We start from the raw sequence: 18,267 nt of genomic DNA, 5'->3' as shown, positions 1-18,267 counted from the left end.
GTCATTGGGTCCTTCAGATGCTGAGCATTGCATTCTGGGAAATGTAGTTTGGGGCAGGGCTTTTTGCAATCTCTGCCATGGGGGCCTCACCTTCCCAAACTACATATTAGATGGCTGTCAGGTGTTTTCAAGTCCTCTCCATTTGAGTGGTGTCATGCCTGAGGAATGATTTCAGAAATTATGCTGTTGTATAACAATGTTTCTTTATTATAACAATTTTAAAATCTTACAGAACATCCACGTCGAAGATTATTAAGACAAAGACTAGATATTTCTGTCATTTCCAACTTCCATCAGCACTTATTAACTAGGATCTCAAATTGTGAACACAATTAGGATTGAACCATTAGTATCATTGATTTCTAGAGTTGCACTCTTGTGAATATCCCTGCCAGAATGGCAGTTTCTCTGTTAGGAGCACATTGGAAAGTGTAACATGGCACATTCTTCACACCAGAAATGAGCACAGTAGGAGTATCTTCAACTCTTAACTCTAATTGGAAAAAGGTGTCTCATTTTCCTGTCACCACTTGCAGAAGGTGGTCATTTTGCTCTTGGAAGAACCTAACTCATGGATGCAGGTTAAGAAAAAAGAAGTCTATGCTCAAACACCAAACTCTTATCTATCATTGAGCTCACTACAGAAGCAGAATGTGGAACTTAGTATCTTGAGAATCTCTTTAGGGTAACATCCAAATTGATCTGAAAATACCATATCTCTCTCACCCCCTCCTTTCTTTCCAATCTTAAACTGGGTTAAAACAAACATGTTTCCTCTTCATCCTGGAAAGAAGTGACAAGTGGAGTGCCGCAGAGTTCTGTCCTGGGCCCGGTCCTGTTCAACATCGTTATTAATGACTTAGATGAAGGGCTAGAAGGCATGATCATCAAGTTTGCAGACGACACCAAATTGGGAGGGAGAGCCAATACTCCAGAGGACAGGAGCAGAATTCAAAACAATCTTGACAGATTAGAGAGATGGGCCAAAACTAACAAAATGAAGTTCAACAGTGACAAATGCAAGATACCCCACTTTGGCAGGAAAAATGAAATGCAAAGATACAGAATGGGGGACAATGACTGGCTCGAGAGCAGTACGTGTGAAAAAGATCTTGGAGTTTTCGTGGACAACAAGTTAAACATGAGCCAACAATGTGATGTGGTGGCAAAAAAAGCCAATGAGATTTTGGCTTGCATCAATAGTGTCTAGATCTAGGGAAGTAATGCTATCCCTCTTTTCTGCTTTGGTTAGACCACACCTGGAATATTGTGTCCAATTCTGGGCACCACAATTGAAGAGAGATATTGACAAGCTGGAATGTATCCAGAGGAGGGCGACTAAAATGATCAAGGGTCTGGAGAACAAGCCCTATGAGGAGTGGCTTAAGGAGCTGGACATGTTTAGCCTGAAGAAGAGAAGGCTGAGAGGAGATATGATAGCCACGTATAAATATGTGAGAGGAAGCCACAGGGAGGAGGGAGCAAGCTTGCTTTCTGCTTCCCTGGAGACTAAGACGCGGAACAATGGCTTCAAACTACAAGAAAGGAGATTCCATCTGAACATGAGGAAGAACTTCGCGACTGTGAGAGCCATTCAGCAGTGGAACTCTCTGCCCCGGAGTGTGGTGGAGGCTCCTTCTTTGGAAGCTTTTAAACAGAGGCTGGATGGCCATCTGTCAGGGGTGATTTGAATGCAATATTCCTGCTTCTTGTCAGGGGGTTGGACTGGATGGCCCATGAGGTCTCTTCCAACTCTTTGATTCTATGATTCTATGTGAGGACCTGATAAAAAGTCTGTGATTGTACTGAGAGCAGACAGGAAATATTCTGAGATAAACAGATGTGTATAGACCCCCAAAATAAAATCAGAAAGAACAAAACATGGGCCTTTCTGATCTTTTGAAACAGTTTGCATGTGTTCTACAAAGATTTTCTAGTAGTCCACACTTGGCTTGTTTTGTAGCTTCCTGTCTCAAACATCTGCTATAATAGGAATATCTGATTCAATCCTCCATTCTAATGTGTCAATCTATTCTGTCAATCCTTACTTTGCCAAAATAATTTCTGATTCTGTGAAACACTTGCTTACTATAAGCAATAGATTCCATTTATGCTCCATTTACTGTAAGACCAATTTGGAGACCAAATCTAAATTATACTATTTTTGGACAAGATGATACTTTGTTGAATCCTGTTCTATGTATTGTGTACCTAACTTGTACTATTCCATCCATCCTACAAAGTATCATTTGACTAGTAAAGTCTCAACAATCCACAGAATATAAACATGGTAGTAGAATTCTTATAGTTTGCCCTGTAGAAGTCATGAAGAACTAGAAATAAGAATACAGATAGAATTTCAACATGGTTTGATTATTCAAATCCTACATGAAAAGCTTCTGATGCCACCCAATTTGTTGCATTTTTGCTCACTATGTGAAAAATACATAAATGAAAACTCATTAATCAAAAGAATTAACATTCAATTGGGCAGTCTCATGTTGTTCTTTAAGAGTATTAATGTATCTGAACACACAAATATACCTTTTAGAGAATAAGTTGTCCAAGTAGTTGATAAGGAGAGTGTTCTCCCTAAAAGACTTGAAGGTGACACGAAAAGAGCATTGTTGCTTATGATTTAAATGCTTATCACATTGTCATCTCAGTTAAATTGATTTCTGTACTACTTTAAACCGAGAGTAGCAATTTGACCAGAACAGATGGAAACACATAAGTTCCACATGGACAATGGTATCTCTCAGGACACCCGAACTGCCCTTTAAAATTACAGTAGCCTTCTCTGTTTCCTAACTCATAGCAATATCAATGGATGCAGGTTAAGAACCAACTTTAATATTTGAGGAGCCATATATTCCCCTCTCCCCATAATAAGGTAGCTTTAATTCTTGAAAAGAAAAAAATTCTCACATTGTAATAAAGTTGTTGCCTTCCTTCCTTCCTTCCTCTCTTTTACGTGTGTTATTTTGTAATCATGGTGTCTATATTTAAAACAGTTACACTGTAATTGAGTTCTCCTACAAGCTGAAGACCACAGTATCCCAGCAGTCTAACCAATTAATAGATTTTATTTTTTTATTTCATACATTTGAGAGAGAAAAACATTGTTCAGATTAAAATATCTAAAAGCAAAGATAATAAAGCCTTTTCCTAAAGCAGCTTCCAACCTTTTGGACAGTGGGCATAAATAGCACTTTGGATATGGAATTCGACTGGAATGATGATATGGCTGTTAATGCTGTTTTTATTGTTTTTAATAAATGTTCTATTTATTGTTTTAATTGTTATTATATTGCTTGTTATGTGTAGCGGCATCGAATTGCATCCAAATGTAAGCCGTCCTGAGTCCCCCTTCAGGGGTTGAGAAGAAATGGGGTAGAAATACCGGAAACAAATAAATAAACAAACTTTTAAAAATAATATTAATCTACAATCCTATTTTACTGAAACTACTTGAGGGACCACACCTTCTCCTATCAGCCCACACGAGCCCTGAGATCATCAGGAGATGCTCTCCTCTTGGTCCCACCACCGTCACAAGTATGGTTGGTGGGAGTGAGAGAAAGAACTTTCTCAGTGGTGGCCCTGCAGCTCTGGAACTCCCTCGCCAAAGAGGTATGTTCAGTCCTCTTGTAATTGGCCTTTTGCTCCTTGCTTTTATGGAAGCGCACCTTCCGGAATAACACACAATAGTCACTATTTTGGTCAGATAAGGCTCATAAGACCAAAGACTTGGAGCTCTGAGCTGTTAGGACAACCTCAGTGGCCTAAGGTGCAGAGACTTTATAAGGATATAGGTGATATTTTTATGCTTATTTATCATTATCGAACTGGTGTTTTATGCAATGTTTTGATTTATTGTTTATATCTTTGGGTTGTGGAATATATTTTTTATATTATGTAGTTATTTTCTATTTTGTTCACCACTTTGAGATCCATCTGTGGGAGAAAAATGAGATAAAAGTAAGTAAATAAGTAAGTAAGTAAGTAAGTAATAAAAACCAATTAAACAAAATATTTAATTAAAAAGTTTACAATTAAATCAGTATAAAGCAGGTTTCAAACATAACTAAGAAGACAACTTCACAGAACACCACATCAAGAACACTATTCTGTCACGTGATTTAAGAACCAGCTTCTGTCTAATCATAACACTACTACTACTACTAATAATAATAATAATAATAATATGATGTCAGAAGTAAGAGAGAAAAGAGGAGGCCTCCTGTGAGAGATTTCTGAGAGGGTGCATGTCCTCACAAACCATTGCAGTAAAACAATGAAAAAAAATAAAATAAAATCAGCCAAATATACTGTTGGGTTTCATTCCTGGATTGTACAAGTTTGTGTGATCACGTTTCTAGTCCTCAATAAGTAGTTATGCTAGAGATAAGACTAAGCTGAGGGATTCCTTCCCCCACATTCCTATGCATGTTTGCCAAAAGGGCTTTGTCTCTCCTCTTCCTGCTAGCCACTGTCTTCTACCTCTCTGATGATGTAGTAATGGAATTTCTATGAGGGAACTTCCTTTTAAGTTTATAGTCCTCTGGGTTGACCATGCGGCCTCCGCCATGTTCTGCTTTCCTTCTTTCCTGTGAGGATACATTTTGCCTCTCTCTCCAGGCAAAATGTAGCTGCATTGACTTTTTTTACCTTTTACCTTCTTTAGAAGATAAGATTTAGTAAGCTAGTTAGCTCTAAGAATTTTCTATCAAGAATGTATTTCTTTCTACTTCAATAAATACTTTTGATCCCAAAGTTCTGACTCTGCAATCCTGGACCATCTTAAAGATTAGAAGGCTATTCCTTCTAATCACATGTAAGTTTTTGCTGGTTATGGAGTTTACCCATGGTACTCTGCTATATTTTGGTGGAATTGCCCCAACTGAAGGTTATTTTTGAGTCTTAACAGCTCTGATTCCCTAACTGATACAATTTCTAGTTACGGGTGACCTGATTCCAGGTACTTGTTCTAGCACAAGTCTATGTCTATGTTGCTGGTTTAAGCAAAATTAGAGTCCTGCAAAATAGGTGTGTATATGAATCTACACACACACACACACACATTTGGAAATCTGTATATTTGGTTACAATTTAGTTACAGAATTACAGGTCCCTGTGAAACTGATTGTCCTTGTACATCATCTTGAAATCTTGTTATATACAGGATACTAAAAATATTTTCATAAATGAATAAACACATTCTTCATGTTAAGAGCCCTTTTTTGGAATTTATTCACCAGGGTGTCATACAAACATTATTTTTAATTCAGCATGAAGCAAAATGTTTTCATTATCTCAATTTTAAAAAAAGAACATGTAAGTCATAATGCACATAGACACAGAGAAAGGTAGCCAAGGGCAGTAGGTAAATCTTTTAAATTGGCCGGCTAGTAAATGTGTACCATTTGACTAGTAAAAACAGAGAAAGTTTATTAAAGACATAGGAACTTGTCTCAGGGGCCTCCTGCTGGCCCAGTGAAATTATTGTATTTTGTGCTCCAATATGTTCTTCCTGTAAGAGTGTGAACAAACCAAATATTGTAAATATATTAAAAGATTTCCAAGAGTATTTCATGAAAAGGAACTGCTTAGGGAAAATAACAACACTTATTTCCACCCACAAAGGAATTTGCAGATATGCAAGTCATTGAAAGTGGTGGAATAATTTGTGTTAAAGCTTTAGACATGAATGTTCATTGCAAATTTGGATTGTTGTTGGAATAAAAAAGCTGTTTGAAAACAGGTAAGAATCAGTATTAAAACAGGATTTGCAAGTACTTGTTCTCATATGACACAACATAGGTAACGCCTTTCACCACTGATACTGCAAAATACAATTATCTTCAAATATTTCCTTTTAATGTCTCAAGCTTTTGTTTTATGCAGCAATGGAAAGAAAGGTTTCCACATGGCATGTATGTCAAAGCATCTTTGTTTAATTTAAGAATTGCTACAGTTACTGATAAGGAAAAGAGATTCTAATTGTTTAATGTATTATCAAAAGCAATGCAGAATGTATGATGTATGTGAAATGTCCCCTTCACTGCAGAAAGTCCAAACCAGCCATGCTCACCCCGCATAGATTATTAGGTTGGACTATAGGCCCTTCTGCTTTAGGTTACATGTGTGTTCCCCTCCCTGCTATAGCTTTGTAATAACTTCAAACACTTTTACAATTTTTATTTGCAAAGATTTTTTGTCTGATTTAGACTCAAAGCAGCCTTCAAGTTAAAATGATTGTAATATACCATATTTCTTCAATTCTGAGATGCACTGTCCTTCCCCATATAAACATCCCTAGAAAACAGTATGCATCATAGAATCACATTTCATAGAATCATAGAATCATAGAATCAAAGAGTTGGAAGAGACCTCATGGGCCATCCAGTCAAACCCCCTGCCAAGAAGCAGGAATATTGCATTCAAATCACCCCTGACAGATGGCCATCCAGCCTCTGCTTAAAAGCTTCCAAAGAAGGAGCCTCCAGCACACTCCGGGGCAGAGAGTTCCACTGCTGAACGGCTCTCACAGTCAGGAAGTTCTTCCTAATGTTCAGATGGAATCTCCTCTCTTGTAGTTTTTAATTTTTATTTTGCAGACAGTCCCACACATTTTGTTTTTACATGTAAACCCTGCTCCCAGGTTTGACCATTATCGCTCTACACCAGTGGTTCTCAACCTGAGGTTCCCGAGGTGTTTTGGCCTACAACTCCCAGAAATCCCAACCAGTTTACCAGCTGTTAGGATTTCTGGGAGTTAGAAGGCCAAAACATCCGGGGATCCAGAAGTTGAAAACAACTGCTCTACACTGTTATAACTATTCCATTGTTGAATAAAGTGGTGGACTTTGTATGGAGCCACCATTATTTCATTATAGAGGAGCTCACTTAGTGACAGTTAGGAAGTTTTAGTTGTATCTTTAAAACCACCTACATAAAAAGTTGAGTTTCTGTATTTCATTTCAAAGATGCTGCAAGTTGCTTCTGGTGCGAGAGAATCAGTTATCTACAAAAATGTTGTGCAGTGAATGCCTGGATGTCTTACTACCTTGTGGGGAGGCTTCTCTTATGTCCCAACCACAGACCACCTACTACAATGCAGCCTGAGCCCTGCCACATGCACAATGGAGGACCTTCTTATAGCCACACCAGAGGCACTCCAAGTGGCCAGCTTGTGGTCAAAGGACATTTATTATAACACCAAGTTTTTAACTTTGTTTGTGTTTTTAAATACATTATAACTGTACCCCAACTCACTTCTGACATGATAAATAAATAAATTTCAAAGATATCTAAACTGAACACAAACTATTATTATTGGGGAAGTAGCAGTTCAAGTTACATCTACTGGCACTGTAAACAAGAAAAGCGAGGGATTGCTTGCATTTGCTTGGGATTTTATAAACCGAGAACTGTACTATACTATACTGTACTGTACTGTACTGTACTATACTATACTATACTATACTATACTATATGTGTGTGTATGTATGTATGTGTGCGTATGTATATGTGTGTGTGTTGCTATGCCTCTATTGTTATTTCCCAGAATTTTCAAACAAGGTCTATAGTGCTCTGTCCTTACAAAGCAAACAATATGATGCTCTCAATGTTACAATGCTTGGAAAAAGAGAATAAAACTAATAGTGAGAAATAAAACAGGATTAATTTTCTGTCTCCCAATAGATGATCTTGTAGATTTGTAATCATTTTGTTGCTTCCAGAAAAGGAATTTGAATGTCACCAGTGTTGCACAAAATTGTGCAGGCTTTGGCTCAAATGCCTGCATAGAAACATACGAATGAGAACCTAATTGAATGAACTCCGTTCATGGGAATGGGAGAGGTTAATTGTTTCAGCTGCACCTTTGCTCACTTTGAGAGTTGAAGGGCCTGGCCATCTGACACTTAATAAACCTATTGCTATGGCAGTGTAACCTCTGATAAATTCAGTAACTAAATGAGAAACAAGTACTTCAGGAGGCAATGTTGTTTTTTTCAGAAAACATTTTCAATTATCAGCATAGTGGGAAAAACATCACATACATTTATACATGCCATCGGTGGAATTAAAGTACATTTTCAGAACTTACTAAATTTTCTTCAAAAATCATCCCTAATTCTTTCAGAGTTCGGTACAGCTGAAGAGGACAAGAGCTCCTGACTGGAACTGGTTTCTTCCTATGCTAACCACAAGTTAGTTGTAAATGTTAGTTGTCACTTTATATGACAAGACAAATAAGAGCAATGCCAGTGACAGCAATAATATGGCCTCGAAGAAGATGTCCTGGAGTGCTATAGTCTTGTGCACTTCAAGTGAAAAGGTTTATTTCAGTTGGTTTATTTTCTGCTAAAGGGAGTGACCTTCCCCTTCATCCAAATTCCTTTTGACCAGTGGTTTTTCATTTATGATTGTACAGTTAATCTAAATGTGATTATTAATGTGGTGTTAACAAAGGACTACTGCATATACTCCTGTATAAGTTGACTTCATGTATAAGTCAAGGGCAGATGGATTTTGATATGACTCGGCTGTTCCAGTGTGCCTTCAATGATTGAATGCACAATAATCTCTGAGCAAACCCTGCATAAAATGTCTTCAGAAGCACTTAATTTTACCTGTTAATGCAATTAAACCCTACCTTATCCCCCAGATCCCCTGTCCTGAGACTTTACATTGCCCTCTTACCCAGTGTTTTAAATTTTAATCTTCGCAATTGGCCCTGTCCACTGTGATTAAATGTTCTGATTTTACATTGTTACTCTGTTTATTTATATTGGTTTTTGTATTTTATTTTCTTATTTTCTGTTGTGTTTTTGTGTTATATTGTTTTACTGTATTGCTGGGCTTAGCCTCATATAAGCCACCCCGAGTCCCCTTGGTGAGATGGTGGTGGGGTATAAATAAAGTTTTATTATTATATTATTATGACCCATGGATAAGTCAAGGGTCATTCCATGGAAAGGAGATGATAGGGATCATACAACGTATATGTAATAACTGTTATTACATATTCACCTATTAGGAAAATAGAATCACCACTGAAACCTGCACAATCAGATGAAAAGTTTTAAAGCCTCAAAGTGTACTTAGCAATATTGTATTTTAGCACTACCTTTCAATGTTGTTCGCTAGTTGAGTTGTACAATATTTAAATTACCTCTTATGTACCTAATATGAATATGTTTATTGCCTACGTACAATACAAGTTATGAATTCTTAAGAGATTTGAAAGCATTCCTCCCTATGCCAGGAGGAAGGTGAGACACACAGTGACTATCCCCATCCTACTCCCCATCCTCCTCCCCCGATCCTCTGGCTGTCCTCTTGGTGGTATGCGAGGAGGAGGGCAAGAGGTGGTGGCTGAGAGTGCTCCAGAGGGTTCTCAGATGCTACATGCCTTCCTCCCCCATCTTTTTGGTATAAGGACATGACGGGCTACAGTGTCCTTCTGCAAGAGGACAGGAAAAATGAGGAGGGCTTGAGGTAAGCACACAGGGGATTGCATCCAGCCCCCAGGCCTTAGTTTTCCCATGCCTGATATTCACCACTGGATCCTGGTCTGAGATGCTGACAATGATTAAATGGCAATGGCTAGGGCACAAAGTTGTTTTACGAGAGTTGAATGAAAAGTTATGCCTCCACCTTCGTTACTTGGGTTTGTATGGGAATATTTTAATAAATCAAACGCAGAAATAATCCTTAGAATGTGCTCCTTAATACATTCTATTCACTTTTCCACATAATCACCAGACAATTGGATACATTTCTGCCAATGATGAACAAGTTTTCTGAAGCCGTCACGGAAGAAGTCGACATTCTGTTTCCGCAACCCATCATTCACAGGTACTCCAATAGCCAAGCAAAGCAATAATGTGACCCACATGTTCTTGTGAAATGCAGATTATGCTTAAAATTTGTCTCTGAGTGATACGACAATTGTCCTGAATCAATCTGTCAACCTTTTGCTTGTGAAACTTGGTGGTTGCTGTCACAGGACTTCCAACTCTTTGTTTGTCACACAAGTCAGATGTTCCCACCTCAACATCTTTAAACTTACTCACCCAACGATGCACAGTACTCACATCAGCACAATCACCATAAACCGCTTGCATTCTCTGATGAATCTCCTTTGGGGTGACACCATCTGCTGTCAAGAATTCAATGACTGCAAGTTGCTTAAGTCGCATTGACTGACCATCTGCGCAGGGTCCATACTTCACACTTTAACAACACAACCGTTCAATGCTAAGGCTTCCCACCAAAATGGAACTGTAGAGGAGAGTCTACTGAACAAGGCAATACCTGCCACATACCAGTACTGCCATATGTTGAGGAGTTAAGAAGGTGGAGGCATTACTTTTCATTTAACCCTCGTAGAAACAAAACTCCTGGCAGGTGCAACTTGACATGCCGAGGTGGGGAGAGATTGAATTAGGAGAATAATCTTACTAGGGTGATCCCTTGATTCTGAACTGTGTGAAGAAAAAATTATGAAATTATTTTTCCTTTGCTTTCTTTGTTCCAAATTCCTCAGAATTTGGAAGAAACCTATTCAGATGTCACAGAGCAGAACTTTCCATTAGCCCAGTGTTCTCTCTGCTTTTGCATACCACTCTCTCACAGTATAAGCCCTCTTCAGGCATTGCACAGAGAACTTAATAGCAAGTGAAGAGTTTTGATGATACTCTTAATTTTCATTAAAAAAAACTTCAAGCACCCTCAAAAGGCTTTTATTCATCTGAAATGTGTTGTCCAGATTTGTTTTTAAAAGTTGTGTTCTATACTACTGGGTGACCTTTATTTTTAACAAGTGCTCGAACTAGAAAATTGTGAAGTGGTGTAAAGAATGGGGAAGGCCATCCTTCAAGGTGGTTAGGTAGGCAGACTGGCATGACAGAATTACAGTAAGTTACAATTGAGTTGTCAGCCCTGCTTCATGCGTGAGAGAGACACTGATGCTTATAATGCTCACTAGCTATAATTTCATCTGACAGCTTGCTTTTCCTCTCTTTGTGCATTGTAAAAATATCCCAAAGCAAGACCCAAAAATGCTATAGCACTATTCCTTTTGTGTGTGTGAATGTGTGTGTGAGGGTTATCAGAGGTGATCTTGTTTTTGTGTTTAGTAGGCCTCTAATGCATTCTTTGTGTACTTGTAGAGAAGCTACCTACCTCAATCTTCACTCAACTCAGAAGTGAGATAGAAGTAGCCCTGTGCTTTGTGATGTAGTGGGTTAGAAATAGGAATGGAAAGGATATCTAAAAAATTGTTTTAAAGGCATGTTTTGAAATGGTGCATGTATGTGTGTGTGTGTGTGTGTCTTGAATTCTTGGACATCTTTTTTTCTTTCTTTTCTGGCATAGATATCAACTAGCAATTACTAACATTTCCAGATAATATTAGTAATTCTCTTTGTAAAATAACACTATCTGTTTAATAATTAAAGAAGCGCTTTCTCACTTGTATCCGGTGCCTTCTTACCACGCACACAGCTTCTTAATTCCATTTCAGCCGCTGACCACCAGCTGAGCTCTCAGGCGACACAAAGTCTAATCTGGTCTTCATAATCATTCCAGTGGATAACCAGAAACAGCTACTACCAAGCTTTCTGTCACTGCTATTAAGAAGAAAATCACAGTTAACTCAGAAAATCAAATTCTGAGGGTGTTGCTAATGGACACACTGCTCTTCAGTCAGTCTATTTGAGGCATCCAAAGTGTTTGCAAATGCTAAAGGGTTAAAAAAATTAAATCCTGAGCCAGTACTAAATGCTAATTTAAAATAACATGTGAACCAAGAAAGTGCTTTTTATTACTGCAAAAATATAGGTCATTCAAGATATCACGAAGGCAAATACCTCTCTCACAATGTTGTCTAATAATGGGTTTTGTCTGTATTCCCATGCCACGAATCAGCAATGTGCTACATACTAATTTTTTGTATTGCCCAGAGGGATCAGTATCTTTAAAGATATGGAAGATTTTCTTATTTGTATTTCCCCCACTCATTTAAATTGTAGATCAGCTTCACTCCAAGAGGGCAGTGCCACCAAAACTGTTCATTTCCTATAGTCTATGAAAGAACAAAGAGTATGCTGAATCTGTAATTAGACTCCTGCTATAGCTCCCTAGTGTCCACTGCCATTAATCTAATTCAAAGAGATATGAGAATAACTAGTTACAAAGTTCAACTAATAGATTCCGACTGAACAGGCACCATACTGTATGTGCTCATCCCAGCATGATAAAATGCTGCAGGAGTGTGATGGTGATAGGATGTTAGGCCCCTCCATCTGAATTCACAAGAATCTAACTTCGTGTTAATAGAAATAGTTTCAACTTTAGAAGCTCCCAATTCCTTTGCTCAGTACAGATGAACTATACTTCTGTGTTATACTGATACCATTATAGAAGATATTCTTTCAACAGCAAGAGTACCCCTCTGGACAGCTAAACCAGGAAATCCCAAATTGATGACCTCCCCAACCAAGAATTGGCAACTTGGAAGAACCTGAATAGAAGCAGAAGTAGAGTGGGCAGATCAAAAGACAACCTGGCAAAATGGCACTACTTAGAAGAATCCTCCACTTTGTGCAACTGTGAAGCAGAACAAACAACTCCACTTATATATGCTTGTCCACAATGCCCTGCCTCATGCACAGAGGGAGAATTGTTTAAATCTATAGTCAAAAATTATTTAACTGCTTGTGTTCCCTCTATTTTTATCAGTTTTATACTTATTTATGCAATGCTTTTGACACTAAATAAATAAATCATACCAGTGTTCCTGTAATGCTTGAATGAGATATGATAGAGACACAAATGGCCTGCTTATGGTGCATCCAGTCTTTTTGTTCTGCAATCCCATTTGAGGAAACTGGTTTTGTAGATATTTGAAGTCCTCTGAAAAACTACAAAATCTGTTTATTCTAAGCAATTGTTGCATTTGCTGGTATGGGAATACATGTAGGTTCATACAATGATCAACTCTCTGGGGGAAAACCCTATTATCTGTTTTCAGCTATGATTATTGGCAATGAGAATGAAATTTTGAGTAACAACTTGCTTCTGAGCCAAATATAAAACCTTTCAAAGTTCAAATTAAAGAAATTATGTCATACCTGTAAGCCACTCTGAGTCCCCTTCAGGGTGAGAAGGGTGGAGTATAAATATAGTAAATAAATCACCAGTAGCTCTCATACTAATACTGTCTTAAAGAGATGATGAGCAGATTCCAGATCTTTCACTGACAACATTGTTCTCCTCATTGTTGAGTAAACTTACAAAAAAGGGATTGGATTAGTTACTGAACTCTGACTAGTGGCTTAATCCAATTCCCATCTAGTGTAGCCCTAGGAAGGGCTATGGAACGCCCTTCCTAGGGAGATCAGATTGGCTTCCTCGCTTCTAGTATTTCGGAAAAAAAACTCAAGACATGGCTATTTGAGCAGGCATTTGCGAATACTGAGTAACGGACATAAGAATGGAACAACTACATGATGGGACTGGATATTGTTTTAATGAGTATTTATTGAATTATGTTTTGTTACAGTTGTTATGATTTTACAGTCTCCAAGGCTCTTTTTGTAGTCTCATCAACAGCATTTTGCCACACAAAAGAATAATGCCTCCAGAAGGTTCAGAAGTGTGAATTCACTCTATAACAAAGAGTTATGTCATAATTATTTAAAAAAACAAAACCCCCTTAGCTTTAGGGGGGGAAATAACATTATCTGGTTGCTTTCACTTGGCAAGAGTGGTTCAACCCATTAGGAGGATTCAGGATGATAGAATGTGGCCTCTGGAACTTCCAGAATTAAACAGTAGGACCCCTGGAGATCCCAGAATAGAGAAACAGAGCTGTATGCCAGTTGCTCTCTTATCTGTGGAATGATGAACCCAAGGAGCTATCCAAGGTTCTGTAATTATTTTGAGACTCTTCTGACATCTTGGATATATCCCTTAAAGCGTGGAATAAAACCTTCAGTGAATTCAAAGCTTTCTATTAATATAGGATGGGGAAAATAGTTGGGAACCCAACTATTGACATCTTTGACATCAGAATAGATCATACCATTATATGTTTGTTACTCTTCAATGTGCCTTTACAACTCTTTGCATGCCTCTTGTTCAAACTGAATCAGATGATTGTTCTTCTAAATGTATTGATTGGTTTGTGCCCAAAAGTTAGTTTGTTAAAATGGACAATGCTTGCAAAATTGCAATGAGAGAGTGAACAATATGTTTGGAAATATTGCAGGATTTTCTAAGAAATCCCCAGGATCAACTGCTTGGGAGAATCACCAAAAGCAATCATTCATTCACCCAGGTACTGCTGCTTTTGCTGCTGCTGTCAAATTGTGCTCTAGCTGTGAAACTGTGGGAGAAGATCTTTGCAGACTCAGGTCCATCACCATCTTTGACTGAGCAGATGCTGTCAAAAATGTCCACTTATTCCAGCTATCTGTGAGAGTACAGCCAGTCTACCAGAGGAAGGCTGCATTCAGAAATACTGGATTTCAGGGTGCAGCCAATGCCATAACAGCAATACAGGACAGAGGGAGCTATGTGGAAACAGATGCAATTTAACCAAAGAGACAGGAATAGAGTGCTAGTTGTCCTTGAACAATTTCCAGACTCAAATAAATAGGATAGACTCCTGGATTGAAAACACTTCTGATTAATGCAGGATCAGTGAGTAAGGATACAGATATCATTCACAACTTGATCTGATTGGATGAAGTGGCCAAATCAATTTCCCTTATCTTTGTCCGTTTGGGTTTTCTATGTAGCAGCAGGAGAGACCAGAGAACAGGGAGGTAGAGTTGAAATAGTTAGTCAATATCCTATTATCTTGACCAAGTTCCCTATCCTGGGTTGGAGTATGTTTATCTGAAGCTAAGTGGCCCAGACAGAGTAGGGGTTATATTCATGTACCACCCACTCTGCTGCTCAGCACTCTCCTTTTTTTAAATAGCTGAGAAGGTCTTGGGGTTAGAATCTCCCTGGTTTATAGCACTGGTGATTTCAACACCAATGCCGAGAGTGCTCAGGATTTCTTGTCTACCATGACAATCATGAGTTTGTCCCAAGTGATATCTGGCCATGTGCATGCTGCCAGGCACATTCTGGACCTTGTTTTCTGTAGCATGACCTGGAAGTGGAGAAATACTCTATAGCCTTTGACAACAAATTGTCTATAGTTTGTTGGAGTCTTTAAAAAATCTTCCAAGCTGGATAGATTTCTGATGGCTCTTGGAAAGTTTCTTGTTGCCTCGACAGATGAATCTGTCTACCTCTAAAATGAGGAAATGGGCAGTGGATACAACTGGTCCTGAGCATCCCTTTTCACATAGTTGAGCTAAACCAGCCCCTGGATCTGGCAGCAATGAAACACATGAGCCAATGATAGAAGTGACATTGGCAGAAATCTCAGAGTGAGTGCAATTGAACAAAAGCTTAATTTAATCTGAGCGGTTCCCCTATGGTAGGACGGGCAACAAAGGCATACCTTGATTACATCTGCAAGAAGCCAGTTAGCAGAGTTGTTTTGAGTGGTATGGGGTCTTTTATACACAGATTCAAGAGAGAATAATCCAAACCACTTGAAAGCCAACTGCAAACAATTTATGTCACACTTTCAGATAAAATTGCTCAGATCCACTGTGTTTTGGATGCTATGCGTGACACAGATTCAGCAACAATGGATACATTTCAATTAGTGCAACATGAGCATGTGGATACTTGAAGAGATTAGAGCCACCATGTGTTTTAGAACACTGCCCTTTCTGCCTTATTAATAAAGGGAAATTGGCTGAGTGGATATATAGAGAAGTTAATGCCTCACTAAAACAAGGCAGAATGCAAATTTGTCCAAAGGAGACTGTTATAAAACCATTATATAAGAAAACCATTGTATAAGAAATGGTAGGATCCTACCATTATAGATAATTATCAGTCTCTAACTTTTTTTTAAAGACAAGGTTCTGATGCAGCTCCAGGATTTCTGAATGCATAAGTTTATTTAGATGTGCTTCAATCTAGTTTCAGTTATGGCTAGAAGAGATGACATATTCATTTTGGTGGATGCCCTATGCTAGGTCATTCAGAGCTAGACCAGACAAGTGTGTTCATGTTGGTTCTGCTAAACCTGTTGTAGTAGAGTGTGCTGATCAAGCTACAACTAGTAGTAGAAGGGGAAAGAGGGCTGCTCAGTAGGCCTGGGTAACAACAGAAAAATTTGTTTCTAAAATCGATTCGTTTTTTGGGGGATTTTGCATTTTGTTATTTAAAATAATTACAAAATTTTCCTTTTAAAAAGTTTGATATTTACGAAATTTCGTAAATGTGAAAAAAATTACAAAACATTAACGAATCGATTTCCGAAACAATAATGAATCGATTCGTTAATGGCGGACGCGACCGCGAAATACGCTAAAAAACCTCCAAAAACTTCTGAAGCTTCCCTCTCCCTCTGTTGTTGACTGTTGGTGTGATATTATAATTTTTTTTCACTAATTAAACAAAAAACTTGCCCCGGACATGCGGAAATAATAACGAAACGACCTCAGAACAATAACGAAACGAATACAATAACAAAATACGAAGCATTTACAAAACGTGTTTAAAAATTCATTTTTTAAAAAAATTGCTCCAGAATGGTTCGTTATCGTTTTGTAATTAAAGAAATTAACGAATTATTAACGAATTACGAGTTAACGAAACGAAACCGCCCAGCCCTACTGCTCAGGTGTTGGATCAAGAGCAGCAAAGGAAACGAATTGGGGAGATATTCATGACACCTACAGATACTGAGTCGTTCGAAGGTTTCACAGATTCTGAGATGGAGGAGGAGGGAGATGGATGTAGAGGTTTGAAGCGGGTTACTCGGGAGCAAGAGTCAGAGGAAGAACAAGAGAAGAAGTGGATCCGTGAAATACTTAATGCTCTAACTGAGGATGAAGGCTTTATGGGGTTCACAGGGAGTGATGGGACTGGGAGTGATAACGGGGGGGGGGGGGGGAGGATGAGCTAGACTGGACCCGTGTGCAAGGGATCAGGGACATATGTATTCAACTTACATCAAGTGATGAGTTTGAAGGGTTTTTGGGAGACTGGCAACCAGGAAATACATGGGGTGATCTAAGTCTTGATAGATGCTGGAAAAGTTGGAGGGACGGGCAGTAGCGAGCAGCTGTGGAAGCTAAAGCAGCTGAGAGTGATGAAGACAGGGTGGAGAGCAGTTCATCATCTGATAATGAGTTATAGGATAAAAGAAGGTATCAAACATTGGGAACTTTGCAGTAGGCAAAGTGTTGTAGTTGGGCTTGGGACTTTGTTGCTGCCATTACTTTTGCCTTGGGTCCTGGGACTGTAGATCGCTGTGTTTCCGTGCTTCTACTGACTGGAATCCTGTAAGTGCTGACTTCTACTCCCCTGCTGACTTCGGATTGTTTTTGGATGACAACATTGTGTTTTGGACTTTTACTTCTGCTTTTGGATGTGCCTCGACTTCGGACTGTTTTCTGACTACGTTTTTGCTTGCTTCCACCATGCTACATTGTGTTTAGTGAAAGCTGTGACTTTGAAGCAATTTGCTTTAACTCTTTGATATCCCGGATTATACTCCGGTATAATCCGGATTATTTCTCAAGTTGCGTTTTTTGCATAGCAGTTTGCTACAGACTTTGCTTATTTGCTAGAAACACTGAGTTAAGTGTTTTAAAGCTATTTTTGTTATATTAATAAACTTTGTTTGGACCTTTTACTTGTGTTTGGCTCCTTTAAGGCTTCTGGTTCATGACAGAACCTCTCAGTGATTTCCATTATTTATTTATTTATTTATTTATTTATTTACTACATTTATACCCCGCCCTTCTCACCCCAATGGGGGACTCAGGGTGGCTTACAGATCAAGGCATACAATGCAGCATTACACATATAATAATAAACTTGACATACCAATTTACACAATTAGCATATCAATTTAAACATACAGTAATAAACATGACATATCAATTGTACAATTGAAATATAAATACAATAAAAAGCTTAAAGTAAACATTCAATCTCAACTGAAGTGGGCTGATGACATATCAATTAAACAATTCAAATATAAATACAATAAAACAGCTTAAAAGTAACCACTGACCATGGTGTATTCCTGGATTTAATTCTGTACCTGGAAGCTCAGGTTTCAGATATCACTAGAAGTGCATTTGCACATTTAAAACCAGTACATCA

Source organism: Anolis sagrei, chromosome 5 (genome assembly GCF_037176765.1).
Source record: "Anolis sagrei isolate rAnoSag1 chromosome 5, rAnoSag1.mat, whole genome shotgun sequence".
Lineage (NCBI taxonomy): Eukaryota > Metazoa > Chordata > Lepidosauria > Squamata > Dactyloidae > Anolis > Anolis sagrei.
The sequence above is the reverse complement of the archived record's forward strand: the minus strand, read 5'-3'. Positions refer to the sequence as shown.